The sequence below is a fragment of the Anabrus simplex genome, chromosome 8 (genome assembly GCF_040414725.1).
Source record: "Anabrus simplex isolate iqAnaSimp1 chromosome 8, ASM4041472v1, whole genome shotgun sequence".
Classification (NCBI taxonomy): Eukaryota; Metazoa; Arthropoda; class Insecta; order Orthoptera; family Tettigoniidae; genus Anabrus; species Anabrus simplex.
The window spans coordinates 87,280,496-87,297,309 of record NC_090272.1 but is presented as its reverse complement, the minus strand read 5'-3'; the positions used below and the strand labels follow the sequence as shown (position 1 = coordinate 87,297,309).

The 16,814-nt window shown below is 42.9% G+C and overlaps 1 protein-coding gene across 1 annotated transcript in view; it reads left to right on the top strand.

Moving 5' to 3' along the window:
- Window positions 1-13,823: 13,823 nt before the first annotated feature.
- The window catches only part of LOC136878816 (phosphatidylcholine:ceramide cholinephosphotransferase 2), a 724,489-nt gene continuing 721,498 nt past the window's right edge, over window positions 13,824-16,814 (top strand). Inside the window, exon 1 of the mRNA XM_067152320.2 lies at window positions 13,824-14,060. The gene's annotated coding sequence lies outside the window, so the exon portion shown is untranslated. The remainder of the gene's footprint in view (window positions 14,061-16,814) is intronic.

Below are 16,814 nucleotides of genomic sequence, written 5' to 3'. Positions count from 1 at the left end.
TACCGGTCGTGCAATGTGTCTGCATTTTGCTTGCAGGCACCTTGTTCGATTCCCGGCTCATCCATTTATTTTAATCCTGGTCTGAGGATTCACTCAATCTCGTGAATTCAGATGAGGAACTGTCGATTTTGAGAGGCAGCGAGCCTGGTAGCGGATGCGAAACAAATGGGCTGTCACCACGCGACCACGTATCTACTGGCCATTCGTCTGAACCAGGGTCTGACAGGCAGACTCATGTCTGCCATTTGGGCCTTGAGTGCACTCAAATTTATTGATTATGGGACAGCATAGATGGCAAGCGGTGGAGCTTTTGTTGGAACGGAATCGAGCTGACCAGAATATGACCAGCACCCATAGAGTAGTTTAATCCAGGATAACTTCAGGCCTTTTATAACTAAGGCCTTCGGTTTCATAGTTACTCATAGACGAAATTAGGGTATCGGGGTTTTCTTCTGTACCATAATAGAATTTCTGTGAGTTGTTGTTGATTCTGATATAGATATCCTCAATGTTGAGAGCAGTGTGGATCTATCGATTCCGTTCAAACCATTGAGTTCCTGAAATATGGCGTAGCGCACGGATCTGAACACGCTGAACCCTATCCATGTGTGTCTTGGCTGCAATTTCCCAGACGAGACTGAAATATTCGATGATTTATCTTAAGGAGGACTTGTACAGGGTGAACCTGTTTTCTATGTTGAGCCCATTGTCGGATTTTATAAGAGGTATAATTTCTTATTGGCGTCGAATCCCCTGGGCCGAAATAACGATTAACGTCAGTCTTCTGTCTAGGGTAACTCCCAGGTATTTGGTTGAATTTGCCCCCTGGATCACCTCGCCGAAAATATCAGGGGCTGGGAGTCTACTCTAGTGCGCTTCGGAAAGAGAGTGGCGTTACTTTTGGTGACGTTAATTTTGATTCTCCATTTTCAAGTCAGGGTTCGAAAGTGGAGAGGGATTCTTGAAGATAATTTTGCAATCTGGGAGTTTGCCAAGAGACAGTGGAGATGGCTGTGTCATCAGCATGCATGTAGACTTTTGCGTGCGTTGGTCTGGGTATGTCGGACATATGTAAATTGAATAATATTGGAGAGATGTCCGGCTCCATGGCTAAATGGTTAGCGTGCTGGTCTTTGGTCACAGGGGTCCCGGGTTCGATTCCCGGCAGGGTCGGGAATGTTAACCATAATTGGTTAATTTCCTTGGCAGGGGGCTGGGTGTATGTGTCGTCTTCATCATAATTTCATCCTCATCAAGACGCGCATGTCGCCTACGGGAGTCAGAAGACCTGCATCTGGCGAGCCGAACTTGTCCTCGGACACTCCCGGCACTAAAAGCTATAGGCCTATGCCATTTCATTGGAGAGATAAATCCGCCCTGTAGGAATCCCGCCGCTATGGGTCGGGGATCGGACAGGGTTTTGTTAACTTCCACGTGAAACTTTCTATCTGATAGATAACTGGAGAGGAGACGAATCATCTATGGAGGGATTCCTATTTCTATTAACTTGTATATGAGATCTTGGTGCCATACACGATCGAACGCACGTGAAATGTCAAGAAAACAGACACCCATGTACCTTTTGTAATTAATGTTTTCAGTGATTTCTTCCGTTAGCCTGGTGAGTTGATGAACTGTAGAATGCTTACTTCGGAAACCAAACTACTCGTCGTCCAGGAAGTGTTTTGTCTCTACAACGATGTTGAGCCTGGCGAGGAGGAGTGTTTCAAAAGAGTTTGGAAACTATGGAGAGGAGAGAAATGGGTCTGTAATTTTTGGGGAAGGTGGGTCCGGGAATATATTATGGAATCATTATGACTTTTGAAAGTTTCCATCGTGTAGGAAAATGGGTAACACGTAAGATGGGGTTTAATCAAGTTGCTCTCAATCTGTGATTCGCGTACCCGTAGTGGTACGCCTGAGACTTTTGATGGGGTACGCGGGCAAACTTCAGGGGAGACGTTGAACAAAAATGGAAAGAAATAAAGTTAAATATAATGTGTTTACTTTTAAAACTCCCTAATATCGCTGATCGTGTCATCAAGTTTGATCTGTTTTTCAATAAAGTATGTATGCAAGAGCGGATTTTCATCCATGGTATGCCTAAAAATAAGTACGGAACTACAGTAAGCTAAATTTGGAGCCATACCTCGTTTGAAAGTTTCTCCTGCAGTACCACACGTCAGAAAACTGTGTCACGCCATGCAAACACACCCATCCTATTGAAATGTTGATTGTTGATGATTCGTAAACTCTGAATTCCAAAATTCAGGTTAAAAATATTCATTCCTACTTATTATTTTGATATTGAGACGTTCATAGAAACGGGGAATGCTGTGTTATATTCCAAGTGTCGTGTCAAACTTTTCGTGTGATGAGTTATAAAAATTGTGTTGCACTTGTCTTACTTGCAATGTATATTTAAAAACGGATTTTAATCAATTAAAACTGCTTTAATAATTGGAAAAATTGTACTGCCTTGCTGGATCCGTCGGCAGATAGCGGCAAAGAGCGAGAAGAAAAAAAAGTTTATACATCTGAATCTCACCATCTGTATGATTACCAGTCACCTTGTCCACGCTTGACTTCAAGGAAAAGTTTCCTCAGAACAACGGAGGCTCTCGTAGGGACTTCACACTAAGCCCGAATTTGTAAATGGCGAGGGAGGTTAAAACACTCAGAAGAATGGCTGACTCCAATCGAAGAACTTTGTTCTGTTCATACAGAAGGTTGGCTAACGTGGAATATATCAATAGATTGTGCTCAGATGTTACAGACGCAAATACGAGTATATCCTGTTGAAGTGGGCTTTTCGCGTAGACTCGCCATCATTTGATTGTGGTTCTCCACAGACAACGCCTCATCTTCTCCAATGCAAACTGTGTCCAACTTCATGTACTATGGGAAACCTCATGCAAGCAACACCTGAGCCCATGAAGGTGGCTAACTATTGGTCAGCAACCATATGAGGTTGTTCTTCTCCCATCTTCTGTGGTCTTCGTAGACCCTTCCATTGTGGTTCATCATTTCTAAGGACAGTCTTCACATTAAGGAACCAACGCTGCATCTACTTTTCCAAGCGCCGTGCTCGACAGGAAGTCACCAGATCTATCACATTGGAACCTTTTTTTCTTTTAGGTTATGATTGTTATGTTGTTATATATATATATATGTCTTTTGGTTGTACAGTTTGTATTTATATGCATATATTAGTGCTTCTGATGCGATAAATAAATAAAAAATAAATGGGTTTTTTCGTGGGGGTACATTGAACTTTGAGTCATGAGTGAGCGATACAATCTTAGATTGAGAACCTCTGGGTTAAAAAGTTCAGTAATGCAAGTTAGGGCTTTCTTAGGTAGATATTTTAAGAATGACGCTGAGACATTGTCTAAACCGGGAGTTTTCCTTGATTTGAGCCTCCTGATAGCGGTGAACAGTCCTGCAGGCGTAATGAATTTGAAGTCTGGAGAAATATTAGCTTAGGGTAGATCATCGACTTCATCCTCGACCAAATCGATGAAGTCATCATCTGAGGGTACAGTGCTGGGTGTACAGGTGGACTCCAGAATGTCTGCTAAGGTAGTAGACTTGTCAAAATCAGTGTGGGCCATTCCTCTTTGCCCAGTCCTTCTCCTAGTGAATTTACGTGCCATGCTGTGGAATGAGTTGTCAGCCACACTTAGATCAGCCAGTATGGATTTCCCAGCTCGTATCCAGTGTTGCCTAATAATTATCGCTATATTTCGTTTTTGTCTATTCCATTTAGTCTTAAGATATGGATCTCTTGTGAGTTGCCAAGACTATGCAGGTGCGGTTTTTATCTTTATTTGATCAAGGATTTCTGAAGGCAGGATGTCTTTTCTGGACTGAACCACTACAGGTCCCACGGTGGCAGATTGAGTGACCGAAATTATGATGTTGGAGATTTCGGCCTCAAGGGCATCTATATCGTTAGGACTTTTGACGCTGGGCTTGCCATTTGTGTGGGAGAGTACGTTATCGTGGAATGGTTGCCGATTAAGTTTTCGGTAATAGATGGGGATGGAATTTGGGGAGAGTACCGGGTTGGAGGCTTTGGTAAGGAGGACTGGTAGATGGTCAGAGTCAAGGCCATCTATAGTGGTGAGTTTTATGAAATGGTAGATATTCTGCGAAATGGCAGTGTCCAGCGTGTCCGGTCGGTGATTCGGGTTATGGGGATAGTACATATGCCGATTAGCTCCATGTGTGAGGAGCTGCTTTTTGTCGTAGTTTTTTGCCAGTTGATTTCTCGTGGAGGTGGAGACACGCAGTTTCATCGTGGTTTCTTGCCATTTAAGTCACTCTCAAGTAAGCATAGGGTTTGGTTCCGAATTATTTTGTCCAAGTCGGCTGAATCAAACGTGGCTTTCGGGGGGAATATAGTATGCAGAGAGATTGAGTTGTCCTTTGTGGGTGTCTACTTACATTATAATGGCTTATGGGGTAGTGAGGGGGAGGGGGGAGTGATCCTGTGGTGGGAAAGCGTGTACCGGATAAGAATTGCGGTACCGCCATGTTAAATATTAGGTTGGCCATTAGGGTAGTTTTGACGTCGGGAATATTGAAGGATGGGTTGGGTTTTAACCAAGCCTTGCAGAGGAGAGCGATGTCTATATTGAGGTCTTTTGGAACCTCTCCTCGTTCTGTAAGTTGACGTTGGACATCCTCGGCATTCCAAAAAAGAACCCTCAACTCTCTGGGACGTGTGCGAACAACGGTCTGAACAACAGTCGTGTTGGCAAATCTAAGGTGCTAGAAAGGCTGTGCGAGCCAGTGAAAGAAGGGAAGAATGCTCTTCTTAAAGTTATTGAATTAAACTATACCAGTTGCCTCTGAATTATGCTGAGTTTTAGAACAATGTATTTACCTTGCAGCAGAGATAAAAAAAATGTAATTTAGATATATAGATCAGTTCGTTATGCACAAATTAAAGAACTCCGTTTCATGGTAACTTACCAGCACTCCGGCGTCTCTTGTAACCGACGTTGAAGGGACGTCAAAACATATTATTATTATACATACATTTACATACATACATACATACATACATACATACATACATACATACATACATACATTATCATTATAGACTATTATGCCTTTCAGCGTTCAGTCTGCAAGCCTCTGTGAATTTAATAAACGCCGCCACAATCCTCGATTTGCAACTAGTGTTATGGCCTCATTTAGTTCTACACCTCGTATCTTTAAATCGTTAGAAACCGAGTCTAACCATCGTCGTCTTGGTCTACCTCTACTTCTCTTACCCTACATAGCAGAGTCCATTATTATCTTAGGTAACCTATCCTCCTCCATTCGCCTCACATGACTCCACCACCGAAGCCGGTTTATGCGTACTGCTTCATTCGTCGTGTTCATTCCTAAATTAGCCTTTATCTCCTCATTCCGAGTACCATCCTGCCATTGTTCCCACCTGTTTGTACCAGCAATCATTCTTGCTACTTTCATGTCTGTTACTTCTAACTTATGAATAAGATATCCTGAGTCCACCCAGCTTTCGCTCCCGTAAAGCAAAGTTGGTCTGAAAACACACCGATGTAAAGATAGTTTCGTCTGGGAACTGACTTCCTTCTTACAGATTACCGTTGATCGCAACTGCGAGCTCACTGCATTAGCTTTACGACACCTTGATTCAATCACACTTACTATATTACCATCCTGCGAGAACACACAACCTAAATACTTGAAATTATCGACCTGTTCTAGCTTTGTATCACCAATCTGACATTCAATTCTGTTGAGTTTCTTACCTACTGACATCAATTTAGTCTTCGAGAGGCTAATTTTCTTACCATACTCATTGCACCTATTTTCAAGTTCCAAAGATATTAGACTGCAGGCTTTTGGTACAATCTGCCATTAAGACCAAGTCGTCAGCATAGGCCAGAGTGCTTACTACATTTCCACCTAACTGAATCCCTCCCTGCCATTTTATACCTTTCAGCAGATGATCCATGTAAACTACGAACAGCAAAGGTGAAAGATTACAGCCTTGTCTAACCCCTGTAAGTACCCTGAACCAAGAACTCATTCTACCATCAATTCTCAATGAAGCCCAATTGTCAATATAAATGCCTTTGATTGATTTTAATAATCTACCTTTAATTCCATAGTCCCCCAGTATGGCAAACATCTTTTCCCTCGGTACCCTGCCATATGCTTTCTCTAGATCTACGAAACATAAACACAACTGCCTATTCCTCTCGTAGCATTTTTCAATTACCTGGCGCATACTGAAAATCTGATCCTGGCAGCCTTTTTGTGGTCTGAAACCACACTGGGTTTCATCCAACTTCCTCTCAACGACTGATCGCACCCTCCCTTCCAAGATGCCAGTGAATACTTTGCCTGGTATACTAATCAATGAGATACCTCGATAGTTGTTGCAATCCTTCCTGTTCCCTTGCTTATAGATAGGTGCAATTTCTGCTTTTGTCCAATCTAAAGGTACCTTACCAACACTCCATGTTAATTTTACCACTCTATGAAGTCATTTCATCCCTGCCTTCCCACTATACTTCACCATTTCAGGTTTGATTTCATCTATTCCTGCTGCCTTATGACAATGGAGTTTCCTTTCCACTTCCTCAAGCATAATTTCACCAACATCATTTTCCTCCTCCCCATAAGCTTGGCTGTCCGCAAGACCACCATGATGATTTTCTTTTACATTGAGAAGATGTTCAAAATATTCCCTGCACCTCTCCAGCGATTCCCTGGGATCTATTATGAGTTCACCTGAAGTACTCGAAACACTGTTCATTTCCTTTTTCCCTCCCTTCCCAAGATTCTTTATTACTGTCCAGAAAGGTTTCCCTGCTGCTTGACCTAGCCTTTCCAGGTTGTTACCTAAATCTTCCCATGACTTCTTTTTGGATTCAACAACTATTTGTTTCGCTCTGTTTCTTTCATCTACGTAAAAATCCTGTCTGCCTCGGCCCTTGTTTGGAGCCATTTCTGATAAGCCTTCTTTTTACGTTTACAAGCTGCTCTCACTTCATCATTCCACCAAGATGTTCGCCTTTTCCCATCTTTACACACAGTTGTTCCTAGGCATTGCCTTGCTGTTTCTACTACAGCATCCCTGTATGCCACCCATTCACTTTCTATATCCTGAACCTGCTTACTCTCTACTGTGTGAAACTTCTCACTAATCATATCCATGTACTTCTGTCTAATTTCCTCTTCCTGGAGATTTTCTACCCTTATTCGTTTGCAGACAGATTTCACTTTCTCTGCCCTAGGCCTAGAGGTACTTAGTTCACTACAGATCAGATAGTGATCTGTATCATCGAAAAATCCGCGGAAAACTCGTACATTCCTAACAGATTTCCTGAATTCAAAGTCTGTTAAGATAAAGTCTGTTATGGATCTGCTACCCCTACCCTCCCATGTGTAGCGGTGAATAGCCTTATGCTTGAAGAATGTATTCGTAACAGCTAAACCCATACTAGCACAGAAGTCCAGCAAACGCTTCCCATTCCCATTGGCGTACATATCTTCCACACATTTACCAATCACCCTTTCGTATCCTTCAGTTCTATTTCCAAATCTCGCATTGAAATCGCCCATTAGCACTATTCTGTCCTTGCTGTTGACCCTGACCACAATGTCACTCAATGCTTCATAAAACTTGTCAACTTCATCCTCGTCTGCACCCTCACATGGTGAATACACGGACACAATTCTAGTCCTAATTCCTCCAACTGACAAATCTACCCACATCATTCGCTCATTTACGTGCCTAACAGAAACTATGTTGCGTGCAATGGTATTCCTGATAAAGAGCCCTACCCCAGACTCTGGCCTTTCCTTTCTAACACACGTCAAGTACACCTTATAATCTCCTATCTCTTCCTCGTTATCTCCCCTTACCCGAATATCACTTACTCCTAGCACATCCAGATGCATCCTCTTTGCTGACTCAGCCAGTTCTACCTTCTTTCTTCCATAAGCCCCATTAATATTGATAGCTCCCCATTGAATTCCATTTCGTTCGCCAAGTTGTTTCCAAGGAGTCCCTCGCCTGTCAAATGGGAGTGGGACTCCGTTACTCCCATAGGTCCGAGGCTTGCTTAAAATGTTCTGAGCTCGGTAACTTCATGAAGCAGGATGCTACCCTACTTGCACATAGTCCAAGTGAGGATCTCTCCTCTAACGGGTTATGGACCACGGGTGAATTGTATAGTCCTAGCCGCCTGAGCACAAGGAGGGCCATGACTCAGAATATGTCCGAGATGCCCACTCCCATTCCATAGTAACTGGTATCCCGACTCTCAGGACCACTTACTAGGCCACTCAGCCGTTGCCCATGCTTCACGAACTATGACGTGACTACAGTAACCCACAAACATGAACCATTATTATTATTATTATTATTATTATTATTATTATTATTATTATTATTATTATTATTATTCCGTTTTGGCCAAGTAAGGACCACGTCATGTCAACTGTTTTCATCTTTTTCCGTAGGCTATTATTTAACATTTGTCTAATTCTGTCCTTATATATGTTCGATGTACTTCTTTTCTCTCCTCAGTCCACGCCTTTCCTGTCTTTAGTGTCGGTTTTTCTTGGAAACCCCTATACAGTTGAAGTTTCTCCTTACGAAGGTTCCGCTTCTGAATATCTTCGTGTGCGATTCCTACTTCTTGCAAGTCCCCCTTTACCTCGGTGAACCAGTCTCCCTCGGTTTTCTTGTCTAGAAAATAGGTGACATTCTGGTTGAATAATCTCCCTGTGCACATTCAGGTCAGACCGTAAAATACATTACATTATGCCAGTAATATTTTTCACGTGAATGAATAATTCATGATTCTGTTAAACTCTCCATGTTCTTTGTTTGTTTTCTTGGAAGGATTGAGGATATTCCTCGGCACCTTGATAACAAATTTACCTTCTTATTCAAGTCGAGGCATTCAACTGCATATAAGGCCTCAAGTTGGATGATCGTGCAACAGTGTTTAATCTTGGTGTTGAAATGAAATGCTTTGTGGCCGCCGGGGAGGCCTGGTGCAGGTATTTTGATTTGATACCCATAGGCGACCTGCGCGTCGTATGAGGATGAAATTATGATGAAGATGGCACATGCACCAATTATCAGGCATTATGGTTACCATTTATGGTTAAAATGCCCGACTCTGCAGGGAATCGAACCCGTGACCAAAAGCCAGCACGCTAACCACTTAGCCATGGAGCCGGGCATCTTGGCGTTGAGAGATTTTATTGTAAATGCCTCTGATTAGTTGGAACGCTTTTTCCATTCTGCTGATCCGGGATGCAAAGGTTCTGTTTCGGAGTGGGGTGTTATCCATTCGCCTAGATATTTGAAATTTTTGGTTCCTTTGATTTTCTCCCCTGCCACCTCCAACTCTTTGGCTGCCGGCTAACTTTTCGTTATGAACTTTGTTTCCTCAAAGGAGATCTGAAGGCCTGCCGTCGCCGACGGTCTTTGAAATTAGCTAATTTATTTGCCTGCTATAGTCGAGGGAATCAGAGAAGTTCGCGAAATCATGTTCCTATAGCCCAGTCTGACGCCATTCTCCACCCTTTCCTTACTCATTTCTTCGCGCAACTCGCGGATGACTTTCTCGAGATCGCAATCGAAGATTAAAGGTGTGATCCCATCTCTTTGCCGGACTCCTTTTCTGATTTCAAAAATATCTGATATCTGTCCCTTGACTTTCACCTTGGAATTTAGTTATCAAGTGGGCATCAATTTTTAAAAAAGTAGTTATTTCAAGGGTTATTATAGTAGAATAATCATCATAATTAAACACGCTGCAAAAATACTCCATAAACTGATTTTTTTTTTAAGTTGGTCAGGGTCTGTTGGATGATTGCCCTTGTTTTAATTGTCTAAGCCCTGTTCTTTCAGGATGTGGATTCAAGTGATACGATTAATCGAGTCATAAAAAAGCCAAACCGCATGGCACTACAGCCCTTGAAGGGCCTTGGCCTACCAAGCGACCGCTGCTCAGCCCGAAGGCCTGCAGATTACGAGGTGTCGTGTGGGCCGCACGACGAGTCCTCTCGGCCGTTATTCTTGGCTTTCTAGACCGGATCGAGTCATAAACCTTCTTGAAATCAACGAAAGTCACTAGGAATTTCTTGCTTCTAAGCTTCAAATAGAAAAGAGTGGATTTAAGATTGGTAATCTGATAGACAAAAAAGCGTCTACCCCCTGCGGGTGGGGGACGAACATGTAGAATATACCCGCAATATCCCCTGCCTGTCGTAAGAGGCGACTAAAAGGGGCGACCAAGGGATGATTGAATTAGGACCATGAAACTACTTTTGATTCGTACCATCACGCGGGGAACACCATGGGATGCCTGTACTTGCGAGCAGTACGATTATATTAGGTACGAAATAGGTTTGTGATTAGTTGCAGTAAAAAGCCTGGCCTGGTGGTTTCCAGTACCCGTGCGTCGTACCCATGTGAGCAACACCGCGGGTCTGGGCGTGGCCTGTGAGTTGTACCGCTATATGAGCGGCACCGTGGGTCAGCGTTGCCTGTGATTGGTACCTACTATATGAGGAACACCACGGGAATACCGGCGCCCGTGACTAGTACACCTAGGTGAGGAACCTTACCGGTTTGCGTTTGCTATGAGTGGCGCCATTGTGTGAGAAACACCATAGGTCTGCGTTCCCTGTACGAAGTGCAATACTTGTGAGTAGTACCATCTTGTGTGGAACACCGTGAGTCTTCGCTACTTTTGATTAGTACCCCAAAATGACAAATACCATGGTTCTACTTTACTCGCGACATGTACCATTCTGTGGGGCCTTAGACGTGGATTTAGCACCCCTTCAGACATCAAGCATCATTGTGCTTTATAAGTGGTCCCTTGGTCAGTAACACTCTAATTAATTACCTTCTTTTTGAATCTGATCCACTGTTTTTTGTTTGGTTTTTTTGGGGTTCATGTCCATCCATTCATTCTTCATGACATTTTTTATTTTATTTTGTTCAGTGGATGAATTTTAACTTTTTGTTATTTCATTTCGTACCATTAAGGGCCGATGACCTCGATGTTAGGCCCCTTTAAACAACAAGCATCATCAGCATCATCATCATCATCAGAAAAGCGTCTTTTCCTGAACCCTCCTTGGGGTTCTCCCAGGTGTGGATCCAGTAGCTCTTTTTTTTCTCCTTAGAATGAAGAGATTTCGAAGTGGATTCATGATAGGACATAAAATTGTGTAATAATAATAATAATAATAATAATAATAATAATAATAATAATAATAATAATAATAATAATAATAATAATAATAATAAACCAATGGCGCAACAGCCCCAAGGGGCCATGGCCTACCACGCGACCGCTGCTCAGCCCGATGGCCTGCAGATTACAAGGTGTCGTGTGGTCAGCACGACAAATCCTCTCTGCCGTTATTCTTGGTTTTCTAAACCGGGGCCGCCATCTCACAGTCAGATACCTCCTCAATTGTAATCACGTAGGCTGAGTGGACCTGGAACCATCCCTCAGATACAGGTAAAAATCCCTGACCTGGCCGGGAATCGAACCCGGGGCCTCCGAGTAAGAGGCAGGCACGGTACCCCTACACCGGGGGGGACCGCCAGTAATAATAATAATAATAATAATAATAATAATAATAATAATAATAATAATAATAATGGCCATTCCTTCTGTCCTCATAAACATCTCAAAGACTAGAAGGTCTTTTTTTTTTGCTAGGGGCTTTACGTCGCTCCGACACAGATAGGTCTTATGGCGACGATGGGATAGGAAAGGCCTAGGAGTTGGAAGGAAGCGGCCGTGGCCTTAATTAAGGTACAACCCCAGCATTTGCCTGATGTGAAAATGGGAAACCACGGAAAACCAACTTCAGGGCTGCCGACAGTGGGATTCGAACCTACCATCTCCCGGATGCAAGCTCACAGCCGCGCGCCTCTACGCGCACGGCCAACTCGCCCGGTACTAGAAGGTCTAGGGATGCAGTAGTTCCTACCCAGCAAGTGGCTTCGCGGTTTGAGTCACGTAGCTATCGGCTTACATTCGGGAGATAGTGGGTTCGAACCCTACTGCCGACAGCCCTGAAGATGGCTTTCCTTGGTTTCCATTTTCACATCAGGCAAATGCCTCCCGCCTGGTGGCCACGATCGTTAAGGCGTCAAGGCTATATGGTCTGACACCGAGATTACCCGGTTCGAGTCCCGTTGGTAGAAAAAAATTTCACCACCAGAATGTTGGCCGGAAGGGTAGGAGAGGTGGTGTTATAAAATTTGTAATCACTAGATTGCGTGCCAAAAAACTCCAGACCTCTTCGCAGTGTTCGTATGAAGTGGGGGCATATGGTTGGTGGTGACTGAATCCATGCATATACCTATAGTACTGCAGTCTTTCAGAGCGTTGATTAATGTCTATTGAGCTCATTAATTGCATAATGCCTTAATAAAAATAACAGTGTAGCGGCCCAGGAAACCATGCCTCATTTCGCCAGAATTACTGTTTTCTTTGTCGTTCCTTCCAATCCCCAACCCCCCTCCCCCTCCCTCTCCCCCGAAGGGGCCTACCGAGCGACCGCTGTGTTCCTTCCAATAGGGAACTGAATTATTAATGTTCTTCTTTTAAAGTTTACCTTTTAGCTGTTAAATTACATGTTTTATAGTATATCAAAACTTTTAACGCTCATTTTTGCTCATTTCCGTAAAATAGCAATTAAGAAGCAGGAGGGGGAAATCACTTCTGAGCCCAAATTGGCGGGTTCAATCCCGGCTCAGTCCGGTGATATTTAAAGGTGCTCAAATTCGCCAGTCACCTGGCGATAGATTTACTGACACGTGAAAGAACTCCTGCGGGACAACATTCCCGCACCGCGGCGTCTCCGAAAACCGTAAAAGCAGTTAGTAAGACATAAAACCATTATTATTATTATTATTATTATTATTATTATTATTATTATTATTTCCGATGAGGCCCGCTAAGGATCACGTGCCAAATTTAATTCAGTTCTTCATACTTGGTTGTTTTCTCTTCCGCTCCTTCCAATATTCTTTCATCCTTTCACTATGCTGTTTCCTTCTGTCCTCGGACCACTTCGCACCAGGCTTCTTGTTCAATTTTCCTTGGAATCCTTCCATACTTACTACCCTCCTTCTAAAAATTACTCTGTCCACAATTTCTTCTTCTCTTATATTACTTTTTTCTAAATCTTTCTTTACTTCTTGAATCCAGCTAGTTGTTGCCTTTTTGTCCCAAAGGTACTTGAAAATCTTTTTTGTTAATCTGGAATCATCCATATGTAAATATGTCCGAAAAATTGCAATCTCCTTTTTCTTATGGTTTCTGTTATGTTTTCTATGTTCCTGTATACTTCACCATTAGATCTTAATTTCCATACTTCTGTTGTTTATTATTACTATTATTTTTATTAACGATCTCTAGAAGCATATCATTTTATGTCATTGTAATGTAACGTGTTTAGTAGGCTCTCTTCTAACTAACGGACGGCACTCAGAAATCGTTATGATTAATCGACTTGGCATTTGACCCTGTTCGAAGAAGTATCTCCAAGCGACATGTGGGATAGTCTCCTGGATCGCATCACACATAATAGAAATAAATACTGATAGTTAAACTGGAACGAGCTCTGTTGATTGTCTTACGGTAGATACGAGTTGGTCACCGACTCAGTCTCTATTAAACCGTCAGTGAATGTAATAGCTCTTCATCTCATTGGCGAGGGCGGATGTCGGCTTGTTGGCGGTGCGACGGGCGCGAGGGCTCGCAACCTTCAGTGTGCCGACGGCCGCCGTCAAGTGCGTGTGTACTGACAAGTGTAATCTGTTTCTTCGCGGGCAACATCTGGCAGTGCGGTTTATGTGAAGTCACATGGCTTAACTCGCGACTCAGTTCCCCGAGATACGTGCTACGCAGTTAATGAGTGTGTTAGCTAGAAGTAGTGCTTCTTTACCCGTTAAACTTCATCAAGCTTCACCGGTGATTGGTGCTGGAGAGTGGCAAATCTCTTATAGAACGATGGTAAGCGTAATTTTCCGACTGTTTCTTCTTTTCAGAATAGACTCCGTCCCTTGAATGATCTCTTTCCCTTCAATGGGTTTAATAGTATTATTATTATTATTATTATTATTATTATTATTATTATTATTATTATTATTATTATTATTATTATTATTATTTAATAATAATTAATAATAATAATAACAATAATAATAATATTATTCGTTTTACTTCCCACTAACTATTTTCACGGTTTCCGGAGAAGCAGAGATGCCGGAATTTTGTCCCACAGGATTTTTTTTATATGTCGATAAATCTACCGACACTGAGTCGACTTATTTGAGCACCTTCAAGTAACACCGGACTGGACTAGGATCGAATCCGCCAGCCTGGGCTCAGAAAGCTAGCGCTTTAACCGTCTGAGCCACTCAGCCCAGGAGGGGTTAATTATATATAACACTGATTATTGGATTCATTGGTCCAGCTAAGACAGGAGAGTATATTACGGCCCAAGTTTCCAATATCCTTGAAATGCTGAGTTTTCTTCAATAATAATAATAATAATAATAATAATAATAATCCCTTGGAGGCCACTTTAAAATTATAGAAACTGAAAAGCAAGAAAGGAAAATTCTCCGGAAAGTGTATGGTCCCGCGAGAGAAAATGGAATGTGGATTAAGAGAAGAACAGAGGACCTCTACTCATTAACTGTCAGGTTCACTGATGCCGTACGCAAAAAACGCCTACAAATCTATGGCCATATCTATAGAATGGACGGCGACAGACTCACGAAAAGATTATTTTAAAGTAATCAACTCAAAGAAGATCAAAATAAACTGACTAGAAGAAACTAAGGCGGACCTCCAAGAAATGAATGTTATGGACGGCATCGTAGAAGATCGTGGAGCCTTTAGTACAATAGTAACCAAGTACAAATTCGTGGAGAAATCTGAAAGAAAACTGGTAGGATGTGCTCCACTGAATGCAGGATACAATACAGTGAATTCGTGAAGAGATTTTGGGAGGATATGCCTTTGCTGACGAGATGTAGTGTTTACAGTGCACTATGTCTTCTGGTATGGGTTATATCAAATTTGTTAATTTCGTTGACCTGTCTCAGTCTCATCCTTGGCTTTGACAATATGAAAGTGACTGAGGTATGAGTGATGCTAGTAATACCATTCCTTATGCAGCCAGTCCCTGTTATGAATGGTGTGAAGATATCGCTCATAGGGTCGGTTGGTGCATGCATTTCAGTGGGCTTGGCAGACTGATATGTAATAGCAGCGGCTAGCTCGGTGAGGAAAGCAACGGGAAACTACTTCACTCCTCATTTCCCTAGTACGCCTCTTCAGTGACGCCTAGGCTATTTATGACAGCTGTTGGCGGAGCTGCAGAGGATCAAACCAGCCTTCGGGCTGAATACCCAACATACATACATGAAGTCGAAATCCATCAGGCCAACGAACAAGTTCAAACGCGCTCTTTGAATTGGCATAACGAAGAAATAATAATAATAATAATAATAATAATAATAATAATAATAATAATAATAATAATAATATCCCGGATTTCTAATCTCAATCAAACAGTAAAACAAGCAAGCAAATATGCACGAAATATGGAAATAAAATAAGCAATACGAAATGCACGAAAATCTAATGAATTAATTGTTTTGTAGAATTCTTATCTTATTGACTTGTTACATTATACAAGTCCGCCTCTGTGGTGTAGTGGTTAGCGTGATTAGCTGCCACCCCCGGAGGCCCAGGTTCGATTCCCGGCTTTGCCACGAAATTTGAAAAGTGGTACGAGGGCTGGAACGGGGTCCACTCAGCCCCAGGAGGTCAAATGAGTAGAGGTGGGTTCGATTCCCGCCTCAGCCATCCTGGAAGTAGTTTTCCGTGGTTTCCCACTTCTCCTCCAGACAAATGCCGGGATGGTACGTAACTTAAGGCCATGGCCGCTTCCTTGCCTGTCCCAATCTTCCCCCCCCCCCCCCCAACAAGGTCTCTGTTCAGCATAGCAGGTGAGGCCGCCTGGTCGAGGAACTAGTCATCCTCCCCAGTTGTATCCTCCGACCCAATGTCTCACGCTCCAGGACACTGCCCTTGAGGCGGTAGAGGTGGGATCCCTCGCTGAGTCCGAGGGAAAAACCAACCCTGGAGGGTAAACAGATTAAGAAAGAAAGAAAAGCTTCTGCGTCTCTCAGTGAAAAATAAAGTCTGTACACTGTAAATGTTCTTCGAACGTCGCATGACGTCACAGGCGCATATGAAAAGCGCCACAGTTCTACTTCGATGAAATCCTCTTCAGTATCTGTTTCCTCGCCTCAAAGCTTTTTTTAAAAAAAACAGAAATTCGACAATATTTTGTTATAGGAATTTTTCAGTAATGCCTTGCTGGTCCGGCCCCGCGGTGTAGGGGGCAACGCGTCCGCCTGTTACTCGGCGGCCCCGGGTTCGATTCCCGGCCTGGTCAGGGTTTTTTAATTGTAATGTTTAATATTCCTGGCCTGGCGACTGGGTGTTTGTAACGTCACACACAACATTCCACACTACCGCCATTTCAATTACACACAGATTCATACAGTATGGTGCCAGTAGGGGCAAAAGATGCGCATGGGTCGACGCCCCGAACAAGTAGCTTTTTAAAAAAATGCCTTGCTGAACGTGTCAAACACAATTTTACCGACCGAGTTCGATAGCTGCAGTCGCTTAAGTGCGGCCAGTATCCAGTATTCGGGAGATAGTAGGTTCGAACCCCACTGTCGG